This window comes from Lepidochelys olivacea (assembly GCF_965140295.1).
Source record: "Lepidochelys olivacea isolate rLepOli2 genome assembly, chromosome: 4".
NCBI classification, from domain to species: Eukaryota; Metazoa; Chordata; order Testudines; family Cheloniidae; genus Lepidochelys; species Lepidochelys olivacea.
Window position 1 is genome coordinate 97,498,532 of NC_140414.1, and position 21,064 is coordinate 97,519,595.

The following is a 21,064-nucleotide window of genomic DNA, read 5'->3' on the forward strand; positions in this document are numbered from 1 at the left end:
GCCATATGCTGGAACTTCTTTTTTCTTCAGATTTTTTTGAACCTGGAGAATTCCATTCCAAAAAAAATCTGTTAAAAGAACATTGTTGAAGTTGCAAAGTCGAGCTAAGAAATGCCAGAATTAAGGTTCTTCTACAACTTTATTTCTCTGGCCTTGTGCATTATGATACAGTCACTAGTTATCAGGGGTGAAAGTAACTTAAAGGACTTACCGGTCCGCCGGTGTCCTGAGCGGGGGCGTGGCCTCAACTGGAAGAGGAGTGGCTTTGACCGGAAGAGGCAGGGCCTTTAAAAAGATTTAAAGGCCCCGGGGCTCCAGCTGTAGCTGGGAGCCCCAGGGCCTTTAAATCACGCCGGAGCTACCAGCTGCCAAGGCGGCTGGGAGCCCCGGGGCTCAGGGGCAATTAAAGGGCCCGGGGCTCCGGCCGCCACTACTGCAGCGGAGCCCTGGGCCCTTTAAATTACCCCTGGAACCCTGCTGCTGCTACCTCGGGGCTCCGGCAGCCGGGCTTGGGGGGCAATTTAAGGGCCTGAGTCTCTGACAGTGGGTAGCCCTGGGTCCTTTAAATCACCGCCCGAGCCCCGCTGCCGGAGCCCCGGGGTAGTGGCGGCAGGGCTCCGGCAGTGATTTAAAGGGCCAGGGGCTCCGGCCGCTGTGGGGAGCCCCGGGCCCTTTAAAGCTCTGCCCGAGCCCCACTGCTGGAGCTCTGGCGGTGATTTAAAGGGCCCGGGGCTCCCCACAGCGGCTGAGGCCCCGGGCCCTTTAAATCACCACCGGGGAAGCCGGTCCGATCTGGCACGGCGAACTGGCTCTTGCCGATACATCATACCGGCTTACTTTCACCTCTGCTAGTTATATATATACCACAGGACTCTTGGCTCATTCAGTGCACAGTTTGGATAGTGCTCAGTGACTGAGGCAGCACCTAATATAATGGGGCCTTAATCCTCTTTGGAGCTTTTGGATGCTACTGTAAGACCAATAAAAAAAATCAATTATGATTTTCTTAAAGATAAAACATTATGTAAGTACTAAGTATCCTTCTTACTCCTGGCTCAAGGACTATAAAGGGATATTTGGGCAGTACACAGATTCCTACAAGACCAAACAGAAGCATTGAAATCTTTTCTTTAGTGTCTGCCATAAAGAGCACCTGAGACATTCACAAAGGGAGCACACAAATACCTGCAATTCAAATGATGAGTTATTCTAGATGCCATTCAGAAGAACAAATCATTAATAAAAGAGTCTTGAATTGTACTCTAGCACTTAAAACAACACAAGCTAAAAATGGGACTCAAGGGACTCGATTCTAACTGTGAGGAACCTTTTACATACATATTTTAAACACCAAAGACATGTCAAACTGGAACATGTCAGAAGTCCACACAGCCCCTTAGGAAAATGCTGATAAACAAGATTAAAAATGTATTAGCTGTCGCTTGCTTTTAAAAGGAAAGACGGTCTAATGATTAGGGGCATTAGCCTGAGACACGCAAGTTCGATTCCCTGCTTTGTCACAGGCTTTCTGCGTGACTTTGGGCAAATCATTTTGGTTTCTCTGTGCCTCAGTGGGAATAATAGTACCTCCCTGCCAACCAGAGGTGTTGTGAAGATAAATACATTAAAGATTGTGAGGTTCTCTGACACTATAATAATAGGGGGCCTTATAAGAACCTTAGATAAATTAGAGACTAGATAGCCTTTTTCAGACTCTCTTTTCACTCTGTCTGTGACAAAACTCTCCACCCTTGCAGGGATAGATTCCTCTCTTCTGCTAGCAGCAGCATCCTCAGCTACAGAGGAATCTGTGGTCGAAAGGTGATGGACAGAGAACCAAGCAGCAGCAGCACGGCTCTGGGCCCGACTCAGGAAAGCATCTCTATTCAGGAAAGCACTCAAGGTCAGGCCTGGGTTTAGTGAATTTGCGATAAATGCTAATAACTGTACTTTTATTTGCCCTTATTAAGATGTACGAAGGCCCAAAAGCAGTTCTGAGGCCTGATTCAGGAAAACAATGAGGCAGGTGCTTAAGTCCACCCCTCGTCAAGACAACCCTTCAGCACATGCTGATGTTTAAAGCTTGGGCTGAAGTGCTGCCCTGAATAGGGTTGCATTCCCAAAGCAGGGCTGTGGTGGGGGAAGCCCCCTTGCGTCCTTACCAGAACATGATTTGGGGTTGCTTCTTTCCTCTGGCACTCACAGAGTCCTTCCCCTGCTTGTGGTATACAAGATGTTCTCCAAACAAAGAAAAAGAGATTTCCTCTGTCCCTCCCAAGGCCAGGGAGAATCAAAATAATAATTTAAAAAAGGTGTTCAGTCTCAGGCAGCATTTCAGGCACCCCGTTAGGGCTCAGCTCATCGGTAAGTTTTATTGTCCTTGATCAGGGCTAGGGTCTGTCTTCAAGCCCCCTCCTTTTGGTAACCCCTGCTCTGTATCTGGTCCCTGAAGTCTAAGGGGTGCTCTGAAACGATCTTCCTCTTCACTGAGCTCCCAGGCACAGCAGCCTTCCCCCGAGTTACAGCCTTTTCCTTCCTTCCTTCCACGTTTCATGGTACAGCAGTCTCAGCATGTGAGGCTATGACCACCACGTACTGCAGTTTTTGCATAAGTAAATATCCATGTCCTGTCAGCCAATCCTGTGTCTTTAAAAAAGGGAAGTAATGCTTTTTAATGCTACTCCCCTGTCCCGGTGCTCTCACCAATCCTTTAAGACTACTTTCTTTCAACTGCAGCGGTCTCAGTTCTTCATAAAGAGTCTTTCTTTCTGTGTAATTCTCCCTGTATTGTCACAGCAGATGCTCAACTGTTTCTTGGATTTTGCATGTGTTGCAAAACCCATCTTTGTGCTTATTTAGTAAATGTAAATTACCATTCAGATTACAAGTGACCTGTTAGCACTTTAAGTACAGTTATGTCATTTCTTCTAGCATAGCTATTAAGTGTACCATTAGCCTCATGTTTAGGACATTTTTCATAGAACCTTTGTCCTTTTTGCTCTTTGGTCCATAGTTTTTTGCTGTTCCTTCTTAAATTCTCTCTTAACCAAACCTTTGAAATCCTCTTCACTCAGCAGGATCTTTATATCAACCGCCTCATTTTTTAAGGCCTGTGTTGGCATCTCTAGAGCTGTCAGTATACATCTGGCAATGCTGATCCCATTTGTCATATATAAACTCACAAATCATAGACGTCATATTTGACAATCCTGCTCTTCTCTTTGTCTTATCGTATAATTCCAAATCCACAGCTGGAGAGACAGCTGTCCAGCTGTAGTTTGATTTCCCATGACTACAGATTTTAATTTCTTCCAGACCTGGCTCTTCACCTAAGTCTTTTACACGCCTTTTGACCCTGTTAGGAGCATGGAGGAGTTTGTGGCTCCCAGTTACTTCTTGTCTACTTAATTCCCAACAGTCCTTCTATATTCAGCTAATACTCTTATCTTCACTATTTCCATTAACCTTAGCCCAAAAGGTTAAATCTAACCAGTTCACCCTTACATGTACAGACATTTCTCCACTTGCTAGCTGCAGCACACACAATGGAGTCAAAATACTCTCATCACATGTGATTTACAGAGCTTGGGCCTGGATTAGCTCTAATTTTTTTAGTGTTAATTAAGAAGCTGAATTAAAGGAGTGGCATCCATAATGTATAACTGGTTTTATTAATTTCCTCTACAGCATCAACAATTTGTTCTTATCTGCATCCCAATTGTTCCCAGCAAAACTTTTAAACAGATTCATCCTATCTTTACATTTAGTTTTGACCCTTCCAAGTTGGTTTGTTACCAGAAATAACTCCTCAGAATGTAAAATTTTGAACTACCTGTATTTTTTTCTGTATAGAGATATAAGTTCCATTCTTCCCAATCTTCCTTTCTGTGAAGATCGTTCCCTTTGCTTTAGCAGGTGAGAACTTAAATCCCCAAGTATCTTCCCATTCTGAAATCCCTGAGAGCCTGATTGGTTCTCTCCACAGCTATCTTAAGTCTTCTGTGTTTGGCCCAAACAGCACAGTCGTCTGCAAATACAGTAATACCTATGCCTGCTCTTATACTCTCTGGGAGATCATTAATCGTAATGTTAAACAGGGTTGGGCTGATAACATTCCCCTGTGGTGTGCCATTAGTAAGTTTATAAATATTTGACAAAGCCGCCCCCCACTCTGACTTGTATGGTTCTATCATTTAAGATGTCTTTTATCAACCATGCATCCGATGAAGTGAGCTGTAGCTCACGAAAGCTTATGCTCAAATAAATTTGTTAGTCTCTAAGGTGCCAAAAGTCCTCTTTTTCTTTTTGCGGATACAGACTAACACGGCTGCTACTCTGAAACCTTTTATCAACCAGAACATTCTTTCTCTTATTCCAATTGTGACCAGTTTATACAGCAAGCCTTCCCTCCATAGCATGTCATACACTTTTTCAATGTCCCAAAAGACAGCTGTCATAAACTCTGTTCCTCATGGTTTTTTGTATTTCTATTTCTAATCTTACCACATGATCAACTGTGCATCTTTCTTTCCTGAAGCCACTTTGTACACATTTATAATTTAATATTTTTCCAGCCATGCTACTAATTTCTCATTTCTCATTCTTTCCATAATTTTGCCCACACACAGTGGACGGCAATAGGTCTATATGCATCAGGTCTTGTTCGTAATTTGCCAGGTTTTCCTATCAGTATAACCATCACTTGCTTCCATTTTGCCAGTAGTATTCCTTTCCCCCACATATTATTACATAATTTCAATAAACTCCCTTCTGGTAAACTGCTAAACTGCCTTCCAGTAGGTGCTTAAGCATTGCATTACACATGCTATTTCTACCTGGGGATGTATTTTTACTTTTGTCTATAGCTTTTTTGAGTTCCTGTATGCTGAAATTTTCATTCAATACATCATCTTTATGTTCTACCCAACCATGTAAGAGCTCACAATTTTCTTCAACAAGTATTAGTTTTTGTTCACAAAACTCTTTCCTTTTAATTGTGTCACTACTAACTTTTTGGAACTCCTTTGATAAAATGTTCACCCTTCCTAAATTAGAACTTTCAACTTTACCATTTACTATAAGACTGGATTTCTGAGTTTGTGGAAATTCAATGTTGTACATATAGCTAGGATGGCTGCTGATACAATTCCCTTTATTAAATTATCATGAAATTCATCTAGATTATCACTTATACAATTGGTGCTTTGATACTCAGCACACTTACTCTTAAAGAGTTCCCAATTTGCTTTTCTAAGATTCCAGGTTCCAATGTTACCTAGGCCTTGATAAATAATTAGCATAGGGAAGTGATCACTTTCCATTCCATCTTCTTTATAGATTTCCCAGCTGCATTTACTTGCTGCATTGCTTGTTGCAATTCCCAGATCGAAACATGAAAAGGTTCCATCCGCCAGATCAATACCAAGTTGTGCATGTCAATGAACTGTTCCAGGCATTTGCCATTATAATCAGTTTTTCTGCTTCCCGATATTTCATTATGGCTGTTAAGATCTCCACAAATAATATGCAGGCCTTTGGCACCCTTAACTAACTCTTCCAATTCTAGATGATCTAGTTTTATTTACATGGATTGTAAACATTATAGATTTGTATAAAGGTGCTATTATTCTGCAGAGGAATCTCAACAGCTTTATACTCAAAACTTAAGTTCTGTACATCTATGTCAATGTAACTAAGACCTTCCTTTATAAATATACAGACCCCTCCTCTGCTTGTTATTTCTCTGTCACGTCTGATTACATCAGTTTAAAACATCAGTTTTCTCACTAATCATGTTTCTTGTACACATATCGCAACAGGTTTGCTTTCCATTTCAAAACCGGTTTTCTGTAATTCCTGATCATGTATTGTTAAACTATGTGTGTTCCAGCAAAACAAGCTAGAACCATGCCCTTTAAACTACATTATTACTTTCGTTTAAAATTGCATGAATGTGGTCTGTTGAAAGATTGCCTATGTGCAAATACTTTTAAGAACATAAGAATGGCCATACTGGGTCAGACCAAAGGTCCATCTAGCTCAGTGCCCTGTCTTCCGACAGTGGCCAGTGCCAGGTGGGGGAATGAACAGAACGGGCAATGATCCACTCCCTGTCGCCCATTCCCAGCTTCTGGCAAACGGAGGCCAGGGACACCATCCCTGCCCATCCTGGCTAAGAGCCATTGACGGACCCATCCTCCATGAACTTACCTAGTTCTCTTTTGAACCCTCTGTAGTCTTGGCCTTCACAACATCCTCCAGCAAAGAGTTCCACAGGTTGACTGCGTTGTGTGAAGAATACTTTTCTTCTGCTTTTGTTATAATTTTTATTCTTTCAGTCTTCGTCCTAGTCTGTAAATGGCAATTAATCACATCTATCATACATGCTATACATTCCTCTTTGCCCACAAGCAGTACGTCTTCATCTGCTGTATATAACAGTCGTACAGTACATCCCCTGCCCTGAGCTGAGTGTTGTTGTACCAGTACTTCTTTGCCCTCACTGGCATTTTCCTCCTTCTCCACGTTCTGTTGTGAATATCTTTTGGTAGCTCCTGCATAGGCTATTTTATGGCTAGTTTTAATTTTCTGTATCTCTCTAGCTCAGTCTGCTGCCCCACAGGCTTTGCATCCCCACACTTGTTGCATTTTAGTTCTATTCCTTCCATATAGTTCTCAGACTAGTTTTCTCTTCCACATTTACCACACCTTGTTTTCCCCTGACAGACAGCTGCCATATGCACTAACCTTTGACATTTACAGCATCTCAACAGGGTTGGCCTATATGATTTAATCCAGAAGAGTTGATATCCTATAGTAACCGTATCGGGTAGTGTTGCATCTTTAAATGTTATTTGGATGATTTTACTCTCCCCTTCTCCTGCGAATTTGTCACTTAACAAACAGCACTAGGCCTTTACCTGTATCCCTTTTAATTTCACCCTCAGTCAAGCCTGGTGGAACCTCATACATTACCCTTCTTGCTTCTTTCATAAATTTAGGTAGCTGACAATTTACTTTTATTTTCCCTGTACTGTAGTTTTAAGAAGTTTCTCAACCAGTTCCTTATGTATTCTACTAATAAATCTCCTCCCTGCATTTTTATAGCTCTTAATATATTTCTGATACTTCGCCTAATCCATTCTGCTGTTTCTGAGGGATTAACATCGCTTATCTTTACATCTTCAGCCAGTGATTTGATAATTATAAGACATCATTCCTTTTCCTCACTCTTTTTTTCATCTCCACCTGCTCCCTCTTCTTCAGATACAGATACTTTTATTCTTTTTTTCCTTCTTCCTAATCTGAAGCCATTCCTTATGTCTTCTCCCTCATTTTCCAGTATAACTTCTCAGCCTGTATTTCCAGCTCTGTTCAGTCAATCAGCCACCAGCCCAAACTGCCCCTGACTTCCACGCCCCAGTTTACAGCCAGCAGCTGCCCCAGGCCCAACCAGTCAGCCCTCCACTTCCTGTAGGGGCTTTCCCCTTCTAACTTCCTCCCTCCAGGCAAAGCAAGCCTTGCAGGTGTGTCCGGTTAGTGCTGGCTGAGCCCAAAGAAGCTTGTTAGCATCCTTTCTATTAGGGCAAGGGCAGGCCCACTCACAGGACTGCAGAGAGAAAAGATGGCACTCAGGAAACCTGAGCTCAAATCCAGCTCTGTCATGGACTTCCTATGTGATCTTCATCATGTCACTGAATTTCCTTGGCCCCAGTTCAACAAGGTAGTTAAGCATGAGAGTAATCCCATTAATGTAACAGAACTACTCTGGTGCTTAAGTTACCCATGTGCTCAAGTACTTTATAGAATCAGGGTCTCTGAGTTTCGGTTCCCCACCTCTAAAATGCCCCTACCTTTTATATGTCTGTTCTATTTAAAGCTGTAAACTTCTCAAGGTGGAGACTGTCTCTGACTGCAAGTACGTACAGAATCTAGCACCATGGGGCCCTGATCTCAGTTGGTGCTGGTATATTACAAATAATAATAAATAATTGTTTTTAGTGTGCATAACAAAGGTGATAAGACTTTAGAATACTGGTTTCAATGGTTCCTAAATGGAAACACAGGAAAAGCTCCCTGTCACTCTGAGTCATATTAAAATTCAATATGGTATTTTCTCAGCATGAAGAGGCACAGAACAATTTAAAGAATAAGGCTCTGAGTTGAAAAATTAAAACAGCTTTTTATAGAGGAGGGAAAATATTGCTGTGTCTTAATCACATAAGAATGTTTGCTTTATATCTTTAATAGCTCTAATTATTAGTGTATTATGGACTGTGGAGACAAAACGTTTAAAATAATTATTAGAATTGGGCCGTCAGTATAACCCAAATCTAAACAACCAAGAGTTCTCAAATTCTGGATCCAGATCTGTATAAAAACTTTGCCAGTGGTCCCCATTGTTATAAAGTCTGAACCAAACCCCTGGATCTGAACATTCCTGACATTTCAAACTCTAAATCCAGACTTTTCAACCTGTGTGCATTGCTAAATTGGATTATTTCACCCTAAACATACATTGATCATGCTTGTTACAAACAGAAAAGGCAAAGCAGTTTTTCCTGTTTATATACTGGTTACAGCTTAATTCTAGTCCTTCAGTGGAACCATTGTACTGCAGATTTCATGCTGACATGCACATTCCTTCAGGTGCGATAGGGTAAAGGAATTAAGATCAGGCTTATCAAGACGAATTGTGCAGGTGCACAGAAGAACATGTTGCTCCTACAGCGATGACGGGGCAGCATTCTTCTCACATATCATGGCCCAATTTACACAGCAATTGCTAAGAAACACACACAACAGACTCTATTTTCTGATCCAAAGTCCACAAATAAAATCATTTTCTAAGGTGAACAGAAATGATTTTCAACTCAGACTGCATCTCTTCGCCCTTGCCAAGAGACTTGAATAGGAACATTCCACTGCTGAACAATCCATGGCAAAAAGGATTTATAATTAGATGCAAAAGCAACAGAGTAAGACAAAATTTAAAATTTACTCACAAAACCTGCCAAAGATTGGTTTGGAAAAACACCTGATAATTCTTAGCACAGTCGCGATTTCCCAGGTGACATTTAACTCCAGGAGATTTAGCCAGTTTCCCATTATTTCAGCTGGGTTGCTGGGAGTGGGTAATGGGTGTTGTGATAGGAAGAATTTCTGTTTGGGAGGTGGGGCAATGTTGGGATTCTTGGAAGGAGAGCATTCAACCCAATCCAACCCTCTACCTCTCTCCTCCACGGCATGCCTATTGTGGCTGGCATCCCCACCTGCTGGCAGCTCAGGATGGGAACAAAGAAGGCCGGAGAAGAAAGATCACATTGTAAGGTCAGGCCAGGAGCAGAGAAGACGCCTCATGCTGGTAGCTTAGGAGAGACAGAAAGAGGTTATTGGTCTGCTCAGAGGGAACATGTGCACCAGCACTCAGCAGAGTGCCTGTAAGGTCTCATATGGTAGCAAGGAGGCCCAAGAAGCTGCGCCCCTGATAGGGATAGATAATGAATAGGACTGGATTCAAGTGTGCTCTTTTCCATTCCCACAGTAAAGCATGTCTAGTGCTCTAATTGCCTGTCTAAACCAGGTAAATGATCTCAGGAACACTCCATTCCCAAACCAGTGCTGAACAGAGTTTGGCCCTACCTATATTATTATCCAGACTAGAGTTATTTTCACCCACTGAGACCAAAAGCATACAAGAGCCCTGGTGGAACATGGTGTCCAGCATGCTTTCTGGGAAGTCATTGAAAGCATCTGCCTTAGCAGTCAAACTATTCCGGACACCATCTGATGGGGGTCTGGGAAGAATCACTGTTACCAACCAATCATTTTCTGAGTGCAGACAGGTTAGGTGCTCAGAAAAATGTAGTTAAGGAGGCAGGTGGCGCTATCCTTGTAAGCGTCTAATGCAATTTTAAAATTAGGGATTTTGTGTGTTCTACTGTTCACTGGCACTTCGGGTGGATACAAACAACCACATTTACAAACAAAAACTAAGGGGGAAACTTTGGTGCTCACAATTGCACACAGCCTATTTCCCTTGCCATATCCTGCAGACAGCTGTATGGAGATCCAAAGAGACTCGTGCGAGAGAACCTGCACCCCCATGAATACCTCCTTGCAGGATCAGACCCTTATATTTTTCCACACTAGGAACTTCTGTAGTGCCTTTCCCCCTCTGGCTTTCTCTCAGACAAACCTTTGTAGCCAAAGAGAAAACAAGCAGCAGGTAAAAAGCTTACTTTACAGACGCAGAGATCAAAATCTTAATCATTTTAAAATTAACTTTATTTTCCCACCATACCTCATTGCTACTTCTGACAGACACTTGAATTTGGGGTACATTTAAGTCCACATTTAAGTCCCTCTTAAAGACTCACTTGTACTGTTTTCAGTGAATTATATTAACTTGTACATAAATTGCAGACTGTTGTTCCGCTCTCCTTAACATCTGTCTAATTGTCTGTCTGTCCATCCAGCTTTGGACTATAAGATCCCCAGAGCAGGGTTCATCCTTCTTGAATGTTTGGAAAGTCATAACATATACCATGAACCAATAACAACGCATTAGTAATTGCTACAATTAATATTATTATTATTAAGCATATTACACTGTGCATCAAACGGGTATGTTTTACAACTAAGTTAGATCCGATTTACCCTATCATGCTATCGTATTTTTATACTTAATTCCTGCCTCAACCCCCCAAAGATAATTTGGTCTTTTATTAACAGCAAACATATATTTTCCTCTCCAGCTGACTATTAGCACTAGGAACTAGGGCTCAGCATGCGAGCGCCCTCTTCTGTAAAGGGACAGTCTCTGGGCACAGGCGCAGTTCAATCCTTAGGATATCAGCCATGTGAACCTTAAAGCAGTTCTCCAGCAAGAAAATTATTTTGATGACTGAATCAGAGTTATTCATGACAAACACAGTATAAATCAAAGTCTTCCAGTTCCAGTTGCTTAAGCCAAAAGTTGTTACCAGCAGATGACTAATGGCCTAACTGATATTAATTTGGTGGTCAGTCTAGTCTCCAGCAGTTGGCCACATCAGAACTAATGCTCATTGGGCTGGAAAGTGTTTATTTTTGCATTTCCTCTTCCTCCATCTGTTTCCCGCCACCATTCTATTTGTTTGTTTCATGGACCTGTTGTGTTCTATCATAACCTAGCTCTTTGGGACTGGGTTGGGATCGTTTTACGAAGTATTTGTACATTATCTAGTGCAATCCTTGAATCAGTCCCTATGGCACTGCTGTAGTACAGTTAAATAATAGCAACAGAAATCACCACAGTAGACATACTGGTCAGTAGTTTGAGTAGACACACTTCGGACAAACTGGCTCCTTATCTTCATCCCAGTCAAGGTTTTCGGCACATACCCTTGTGGAACAGTAGGAGAAGGCTCACATTGTTCTAGTTCTATGGACAAACAGAAGGTTTCAAATGCCAGCACTGACAATCTGACATCATTCACAAGAACTGAATATTTAAATAAAAAAAAATGTAAAAAGTACAAGATGTCTAAGAAGCTTCACTGGAATGGAATGCGTGTTGAATTGGACCCTTGGAACATTTAATTTGTACACCAACAACCAGAAGAGTTACTCAAACAGAAAAAAGAAAAGGAGGACTTGTGGCACCTTAGAGACTAACCAATTTCAAAGAAATTGGTTAGTCTCTAAGGTGCCACAAGTCCTCCTTTTCTTTTTGCGCATACAGACTAACACGGCTTTTTACTCTGAAACCTGTCAGACAGAAAAATAGATCACCAAGAGCTAGGTTCACAAAGTGCCGAAGTCCAACATTTTAGGCTCCACTGGGATTCACAACCCCCCTCAGCTACTGCCTAACCCTATAGGCACTTAAACACCTCAGGCACCTACATTTCCACCATTAAAGTTCCCGAGGTGCCTAAATTTCAGTAGCTGAACATGCGCAGTCACCTAAGTCCTGAAGCCACTCAGCAACTCAGCGTCTACCTCACATTCAAGCCCCAGCAGGATTTACAAACTAGGCATTCCCCTGCCCTTCTTGCCTTTGGGACCCAGTAAGTAGGTGTATTCAGCACATGTGAATCCAGCAAAATGGCTGGAGAAGGAGGTGGTCCTGCCTTCCACCCCTGATGATCTTCAGGGAAGTGACCTAACCACTGGAGTCTCTCTCTGGCTCTGTGCATGTTTGTTTATTTCAAGTGGAACAGCTTCAGCAGGAGAGAGGGAGAGAGCCCCACACTAGAATATCCCATAGCCTAAGGGGCAGGACACTCACTTGAGAGGCAAAATATGTAAGCTCAAATCTCGTCTCTACGTCAGGGAGAAGGGGAAACTGAACATGTGTCTCCCACATCCTGGGTGAATGCCATAACCATTGGACTAAAGATATAAGAGTGGGAGGTGCACCACCACCGCCTCCTCCAGTGTTTACTGCAAACAACAGCTTAGGTGCCCAAATCCAGGAGAGGGTTCATGGCTGTGAATCCCAAGTGGAGATAGGCACCTAAGTCCAGGGCAGAAAGAGGCACCTAACTACTTTTGAGGGGCTGGCCTTAGGCCACACCCATCTCCTCAGCATTTCCTGCTGGGTAGTTTAGGTGGCTCCTCACTCAGCAGGCTGGCTTTTGCGAATCCCATTCTTAGGTGACTAACTCTTTCCAAGAATTGTATAGGAAACCTGGGTGCCTAACTCAGGGTTGTGAACATCAGGGCCCCTAAAAAAGTTGAGTGCTGTGACACTCCCCATTGCAGGACCTAAGTCCCCTTTGTGAAGGTAGCCCCAAGAACACAAATGGGAGTTCACTTCTGATGTATCCTTCACCTTAATGTTCAAATGAGATTTCTCTTACAGAGGAGTCTATAAGCACTCTAGTCACAAATATAAGTAGACATCATTTTAAAATGGAATCCTAATTTGAACTTTACTGAGCCAGTAAGAATTATATGTGAAAAGTCATCAGAAATTTTGAAAACAGGTTGACTTGGGTATCTGATTTATTGGCACCCTGCAGTCAGTTCTTACTTTCATTGTTCAATACTTCAACATGTCAACTGAAAAATAATCATAAGTGTTACAGTGTGATGGTGCTGAGGTCCCTGTCCTTATGCCACAGCAGGAAGGAAAACAGCCTGAATTGTTTTTTCCATCCATTAGTGATATGTGTTATGGATGGGAAAAAATAGTTCTCAGGTTGGCTCAGGATAGACCCTTGAATTCACGCAGTGAAAGGGCCAGGCCTAGAGACTTGTGTCCTCTTTTTAAATGGGACTCTGTGAACGAAGATGTAACTTCTTTCCCTGGGTTATTTTAAGCTGGGTTTGCAGGACACAGAGAGTGGAAAACAGCACCCATGTATTCAGACAGCCTGTTCACAGGGGGCAGCAACACATAATAAAAGGGATGGTCTAATTAACCACAAAGGTCTAGGGAAAATCCCTACTGGTTCTAAAATGGGGCTGATAAGATTATTAGTGACTATTTAGCATGCTGACTAAGTACCTCAGTCACCAAGCTCTTGCAGTTATGGGCTATAAACAAAGGCAAAAGAGGTGAAACTCAGCCCTGGTGACAGCAGATGCAAGAGTAAAATTTATATTTAATCAGACATGGTACTAGATCTCCCGGATATGTTTTTAAGTTAAAATCAGATGCCTAAATGGGGGCGACATTAGGAGTCCTCCCCATAAGAGTCTCTAGTAGCAGCAATGCTCACCAAGAGGAACCAGACCATAGTAAAGTGGGGATGTCAGCATGCAGGAAGGCCTAGCCAGAACAGGTAAGGGTGTGAGGGAGGAAGAGTCCAAACCCAGATGATAGAACATACAAAATAAGATTTTAGGAAGCACATTTCATAAGAAAAGAGCAGAGGTCAATCTTCCATTTGTGTCCTAGGAGCTAGATTCACAAAGGGACTCAGGCACTGCAATGCAGAGTGTTGCAGTATCCAGCCTGTTTAGGTGCCCTGATGTTCACAACCCTGCGTTAGGCATAGAAATTAGATATGGACGTGACTACCTGGGCCAAGTTTAAACCTAACTGAAGCAGCTGCAACTCCATTAACTTCACTGAAGCTGCATCTGCCTAGATCAGGTCTGAATTTGGGCCATTAAGTCCTTTCCTTTGTGAGTTTTCTAGTACTCTGTCTAGACTAATAATTGTAGTACTCTGTCTAGTCTTGACAAAGCTTCTACTATTTCCCTTAGAAAGCTATTCCACAGTCCAATGGCTCTGAAGTGCTACGGAGTCTAAATTTTCCTTTCCTTTCCTTTATATCATCTTATTACCCTTGTGCCAATTGAAACAATTCTTCTCCCTTCATGGTGGTTATACCCTTCAAGTATTTATAGCTAGTTACATAGCTTGGGTAAATGGTGACTTTGGGGGCGGACATAGAATTCTCTTACTCTTTCTTCATGAATCAACCCCTCAAGTACTTTTTATCATTGTCATTGTTCTTCTCTGTATTCCTTCCAATTAATGTCTCTTTCGGTGCTGAGGTCCCTAAACCTTAACAGAGTTACATGCAGCCTTACCAGGGCTAGAGTGAAGGGCCATCACCTCTCTGCTTCTTGCATATACACGCATACAGCAAAATGAGTGGGTTGTGGGTTTTGTTGTTGTTCTCATTTCCTGCCATATCACACTGCAAACTCTGAGCTAATCTACTATTAATCCTAAATTGCTTTTAATGTTGGGTTTGGATGCTATAGATCACTTTCAGCTTTATGGCCACCGAGGGATCTCTGTAGATTCCAAAATATCCCCGCTGCTATGTGTACTTTGGCTAATGTATTTCTCATCAAAAGATTTTAAATACTAAAAATTCAAGTGTTATTCTAAAAGTTTAATTTTCCAAAGAAAATATTCCCCTCTTAAAACTGATGTTATAGTAAGTTAAAGCAATCAATATTATGCTCTTTATTTTGCTTGGTTGGTAAACTACTCAGTAGAACATTTTTGCTTCCTTCTTATGCCCTTTTTATTCATTATTATTCCACTATTTAAGGGCAAAAATCATTGATTTTCATAAGCTTTTTTTTGCCACTTATTTCCCCTTTTCTTCCCTTCCCACCACTTTTCATCCTCCTTTTCAGCCAGCAGTGGTGAGAAATGGGGCATGACACAACTACTTAGGCCTTTCCAAACATTCCAGCACTGCAACATTCAGTTCCAGCAAGTGTAAGCTTATGTAAACTGAATAACACTTTTAGATTTGCTTGTAATAGTACAAAATATGCTGTTTTACATGGTGTCTTTTAAATTAGGCCATCCTCTAAGAACAGGGTCATAGATGAGGCACATCTGGAATTCATATCCAATGGCTTGGCATAAGCTTCATAACCAATCTCTTAACCCTACGATAAGACCCCCTGGCACAAAGTTCTTTAAATACCTGGCACCTTTTGCTGCCATAAATTATGGCACAAATGTCTTTCAAGTGAACTGCTGAATGTTCTTCAGGGATGTACAACTTAATTCTTATTTTTGTTGTGTCATCACAACAGAAGAAATATATTAATGTTAGGAAAATCTTGGAGCCTGTGATTTAAGTGTTACAGTTTATTTAGGCAAGGCAATGGCAGTATAATGAACATGGTGGATTAGATATACTAAATATATTTTTCAGAGGCTAAAAAGCTTTTATGTTCCAGTTCATTAAGTCTTGAAATCCACGATTTTACATTCCTTGAACCTGATGAGACTTCTTTGATGTTGCTTCAAATCATAATAAACCAGTTGTAAAAACTCTCTGGGTAAGAAGCAGCTTATTATTATACTCAGGGAAGTGAACACTTAAGATGTCCTATATAAATGGAACATAGTGCATCTAGAAATAAACAGGTATATTCCTCTCTTGGTAGTCACGACAGTTGCACAGTGGTGTTCATGTAACAACAATAATAAATTGAATTGCTCATCACGATAAAATCTACTTCTTCTTAGTGGCAGGATGATAAGGAGACACATTTGCACATATTGCATTAAGACAACTTTAGCCACTAAAAATAATTGCAGTGCTATTTAGGATTGAAGTCTCCACTACAGCGCAGTTGTTGTATCTTCCGGTTACTGAGTGTTCAGCACTTTTGCAATTCAAGTCACTTAGGGCTCATTTGCAGCTTTGCCATGGCAGCCCAGGAAGCTAATCTTCCCCCAACACATATACAGCCCTAATCCCCCCTACTGCCCAGGACGTGAGAGGGGAGAATGAACCCTGCGCCGGCCCTACGTGACACAGCATATGTCTCCGATGCACTGGCACAGCTGGACTCCACCCATTCCTCATCCTTTCCTGCCTGCTCCCTCCCTCATGTAGGGATGTAACAGCTCACAAAGGCTATGCATGGTATGGATAACCCATGCAAGAGCATAAAGAGGTGCCTTACGTCCCTTACTTTTTGGGGCAGGTGTGCAGGATGGGCCACAATCTGACCATTTATTACAAATATAGATTTAGGAGCCTAATGTCACAAGCCTATTTCTGAAATCGTGGTCATCTCCATTTCATTGTCAAGTTGCATTTCTACTTTCAACACCCACTCAAGAAATATTTGTTAAGATTCAATGTGGCCACTCTGAGGAGTCCTGCAGAAAATAGCCACCGTCAGTATCAGAGGCAGGTCACTAAGAAGAAGGAATTGAAAATGAGCATCAATTTGCAGAGTGTTGACCTCCTGAGAAACAGTAAGACCGTGCTTTTGTGACAATCCCTTCGTGATATATTGCCACAGGTGACATCAGTTCATGGAACTCTTGTAAGGGCTTGTACCTTTCTCTTTTAAAAGTGTCATATGGCTTAGTCATTCTCTCATGGGATGTATATACCAGCAACCCAGGGATTAATGCAAGTACGGCCGGCCAGTGCTGATTGGCAGCCTCACAGCAGCTCCGAGGATAAAAAAGCTAGGAAGCAGAGGGGTAGAGCAGCTGCCAGAGGAGCCAGCAGGCTGGAGGAGGGAACTTCTGCCAGCAAGCTGCTGAAAAGCTGCTCAGAGAGAGTACCCTAAAATGGGACAACCGGCCTGACAGGCTGAGGAGCCTGTAAAAACTAGGGGCGGTAGAAAGGAGCTCAGAACTCAGCTGGAGTCCTCGAGTCGACTGCCCTGCCAAACTGAGGTGCAACCCTCCGCCTGGCCAGAAGGGATGCTGTTGTACTTAAAAAAAAAAAAGACCCACAGTTCCCACATACAAGCATCTTTTTTTTTTAAAATTAATCTAGTCACAATTCCAAAATAAAAATAAAACTGATACAGTCTCATGAATGTTACACATGGAAATCAGGCTTCATGGTCAGGAGGACCTTACCATGATTTCATGGATTCGTAGATTCTAAGGCCAGATCATTATTGTGGCCATCTAGTCTGACCTCCTGTATAAGAGAGGCCATAGAACTTTCCCCAAAATAATTCCTTGTGCATATCTTTTAGAAAAACATTCAATCTTAATATAAAAATTGTCAGTGATTGATATTCTACCACGATCCTTGGTAAATTATTCCAATGGTTAATTACTCTCACTGTTAAGAATATACACTATTTCCAGTCTGAATTTGTGTAGCTTCAACTTCCAGCTGTTGGATGGTGTTATGCTTTTCTCTGTTAGACTGAAGATACCATTATTAAATATTTGTTCCTCTTGTAGATTCTTATAGACTGTAAACAAGCACCCCTTAGTGTTTTCTTTGTTAGGCTAAATAGATTGAGCTTGTTATGTGGATTATGTTATTGTGGATACCTGAACTGGACACAGAATTCCAGCAGCAGTTGCACCAGTGCCAAATACAGAGGTAAAATAACCTCTCTACTCCCACTGGAGATTCCCCTGTTAATGGCTCCAGGATTGCATTAGGTCTTTTGGCCACAGCATCACACTGGGAGCTCATGTTCAGCTGATTATCCACTATGACCCCCAATTCTTTTTTAGACTCACTGCATCCCAGGACAGAGTTCAACATCCTATAAATGTGGCCTACATTCTTTCTTCCTAGATGTGTCCATTTACATTTAACTATATTAAAATGCATAACGTTTGGTTGCACCCAATTTACCAAGCGCTCTACATTGCTCTGAATCAGTGACTTGTCCTCTTCATTGTTTATCACTCCGCCAATTTTTGTGTCACCTGTAAACTTTATCAGTGAAGATTTTATGTTTTCTTCCAGCCTCCGGGTCAGTGTTAAAAATGTTAAACAGCAGAGGGCCAATAACCCATCCCTGCAGGACCGCACTGGAAACAGACCTGCTTGATGATACTCCAGGTATAGTTACATTTTGAGACTTATCAGTTAGCCAGTTTTTAATCCATTTAATGTGCGCCACGTTCATTTTATATCAGTCTAGTGTTTTAATCAAAATGTTCTGTGGTACGTACAGAGCTCTAAAAGTAAAAGCACAGAGGGAGCCTTGGGAGCACAGAGTGTCTCAAAGGGAAACTGACGGCCCAATATGGAACTATTACAACCAGACACAACAGCAGAGGAAAATGCAGCAGAAGTGAGCAAAGTAAAGGGTAGTTTGATTATTAATGGGGAACTACTGGCAAATTTGTAATTATTTATTTAGTATTTTTACTATACGAGAACCCAAAGGTCTCAACCAGAAGTCCTAGTGCTGTTCAAACAGAGAAGACTTGGTCCCTGCCCCTAAGAGCTTATCATATAAGGGCATGAGTAAAATGCAAAAGTTGGGGGAGAGGGAGATTATATATATAAATTGTACATACTGGATTGTGTACAAACTACAATGGTTAAACATCTGTTACCATGGGAAAGGCATATTGAAATGCTTGAGAATCAACAATTTGCCAATATTTTGAAAGCCTAATGAGAAACCTGGAAAGGAAGGAGAATCTAAAGACCATTTTGATTATGGAAATATTTCTTTCAATTCTTTGGATGTTTCTTTCATTTCTTTGGATCTTCAGCCCTGATCCTGCACCACAGAAGCCAGTGGGAGCAATATCAATCCCTCAAAGTAAATCCATTATTCATTCAGGACCTAAGTGCCCTCTAAGCTGTGCGACCACGCAGCAGACTATCAAGGGCCACGCAGCGAGGAGAGGTGCCCCTCCCCCGGCCTGGCCCCGCTGGAGCTGTCGTGGCCAGGGAGAGGCGCCCTTTCCCCAACCCGGCTCAGCCCAGCCAGAGCTGCCATAGCCAGAGAGAGCTGCTCTACTCCGGTCCCGAGCTGCTGTGGCAAGAGAGGGCTGGGGGAATTCCTCTCTCCCCAGGGTAGCCTGCACCCCAAACCCCTCATTCCCAGCCCCACCCTGGCCCCTTCATCCCCAGCCAGAGCCCTCACCCACCTGCACCCCAACCCTCTGCCCCAGCCCTGAAACCCCTCCCACATGCCGAACCCCTTTGGCCCCACCCCCGCCACACATCACCTCCATGTTGGTGCACATAACAAAATTCATTCCCATATGGACATAAAAAATTGGAAGGAACACTGCTCAGGAGCCAATCCTACAAATCAGCAGGGCTCCACTCATGCAGAGCTCATTACAGATCCAGTCCAAGTTACTTCAGGGAAACTGATGCCGGGGGGGAAAAAAGTCTGTTCCTGCATTCTTAATTGTGGTAAAATTCCTATCATGTTCAAAAGGAGTTGTAGCTAAGTAAGGAGTGGGGGATCAGGACCTGTGATCTCAACTGCTTCTGAGTAGTGAGATAAGGACACAACACAGGCAGCCAGAAAAATAATCTTATTGAAAACTCAAAGGAATTGTTCTTCCTTCCCAAGAACAGATAAAAAAATTAATGAATTAGGTGAAAATGGCTTCTGTAAGATGCAGCAGTTCTGCTATCGTGGCTGCTGCCTGGAAAATTGAGAGTAATAACTTTAAATTATCAAAATTTATTTCCTGGGAGTAGCTGACTGTAAACGTTTTTGGGTAGTGGGTGGGAAATCCATGATCAAAAAGACCAAATGAACCTAGAAAAGGACTTATGGGCTAACACTTGAGATGTTCATTTAGTCATACCTCAAATTACAGGACAGCCTGAAAAATACATTTATGAGCTGATGTAACTGTGAGGTTACTTTTGACATACTATGTGAATAAAAAGATGTAATGCCCTAGAGAAGTTCAAAGAGGACTATATACATACAAACTGATGAATATAGTTTGTATATTTTAATACATTTCTTTGTTAGATTGTGGCTGTGAACAAAGCACGATTCTCTATTTCTGTACTTTAACCCACTCCTGGGTTGACAGCAATGGAGTGTGCCTTGCACCTGGAAAAGAATGTGAACCAGTCACTCCTTGATCTGCACAAGCTGGCAACTGACAAGAATGACCCACATTTGTGTGACTTCATTGAAACTGGGGATGGGAATGATCACCTGTATCTCTTGCTGTTACTGAATTTACCATCTATTGTAAACACACACTGGTGAAACTGGGGCTCAATAGTGTAAAGAAGATGTGTGATTTTGTATGTTTAATTTGTTTTTTATACATGAAACACTTGTAGTAAGAAAAATAAAGACGATTCAGAGTCTAGTCCACATTATAAGATGTAATACATGGTTTTGTTATTTGCAAACATAACTTTAAATTAGTCCTGAATAAATTTTGATTACCCACATCAGTTCTTAAGATGAATTTGACGTTATAATTCACATTATATGATTAGCTTGTGGGTGGACTAGAAGGTGCAATTTGGATTATCACAAACAATACCTCTCTCCAACTGACTGCCTATAAATTATGGGCTATAGTCAGTTGCAAAAACATGGGAATTTACTAGCTACTGTGGATTGTGTAATCCCATTTCGAGGTAGTTTTCCTGGGGGGGGGGGGGGGAAGGAAATTAGACATTCTGTTTGCAGTATTCAGTGAAGTATTCCTTTATTTTGAAGTCAGGAGAAACCAAATCTAGTGCTCAGGATTCTTGTAAACTATGTGAAGTCACTGCTTTGTTGCTTTCCGGTTTCATTATTTGGCATCATTCACACAATCCTATGAACATCTTTTGTCAGTTCATGCCAAAAATATTTGAATTAAGTAAGTTGTAGTTTTCCAGCTTCAGAAATGTGCAGACCTACAGAAATAATACTG

At 41.9% G+C, this 21,064-nt stretch overlaps 1 long non-coding RNA gene across 1 annotated transcript; it reads left to right on the forward strand.

Annotated features, from left to right (window-relative positions):
• The first annotated feature begins 1,388 nt into the window (after positions 1–1,388).
• On the forward strand, positions 1,389–20,420 carry LOC311519303. The gene is made up of 3 exons (XR_014711249.1): positions 1,389–1,903; positions 18,162–18,257; positions 20,155–20,420. It is a non-coding gene; the product is annotated as an uncharacterized lncRNA (long non-coding RNA).
• The last annotated feature ends 644 nt before the right edge of the window (positions 20,421–21,064 follow it).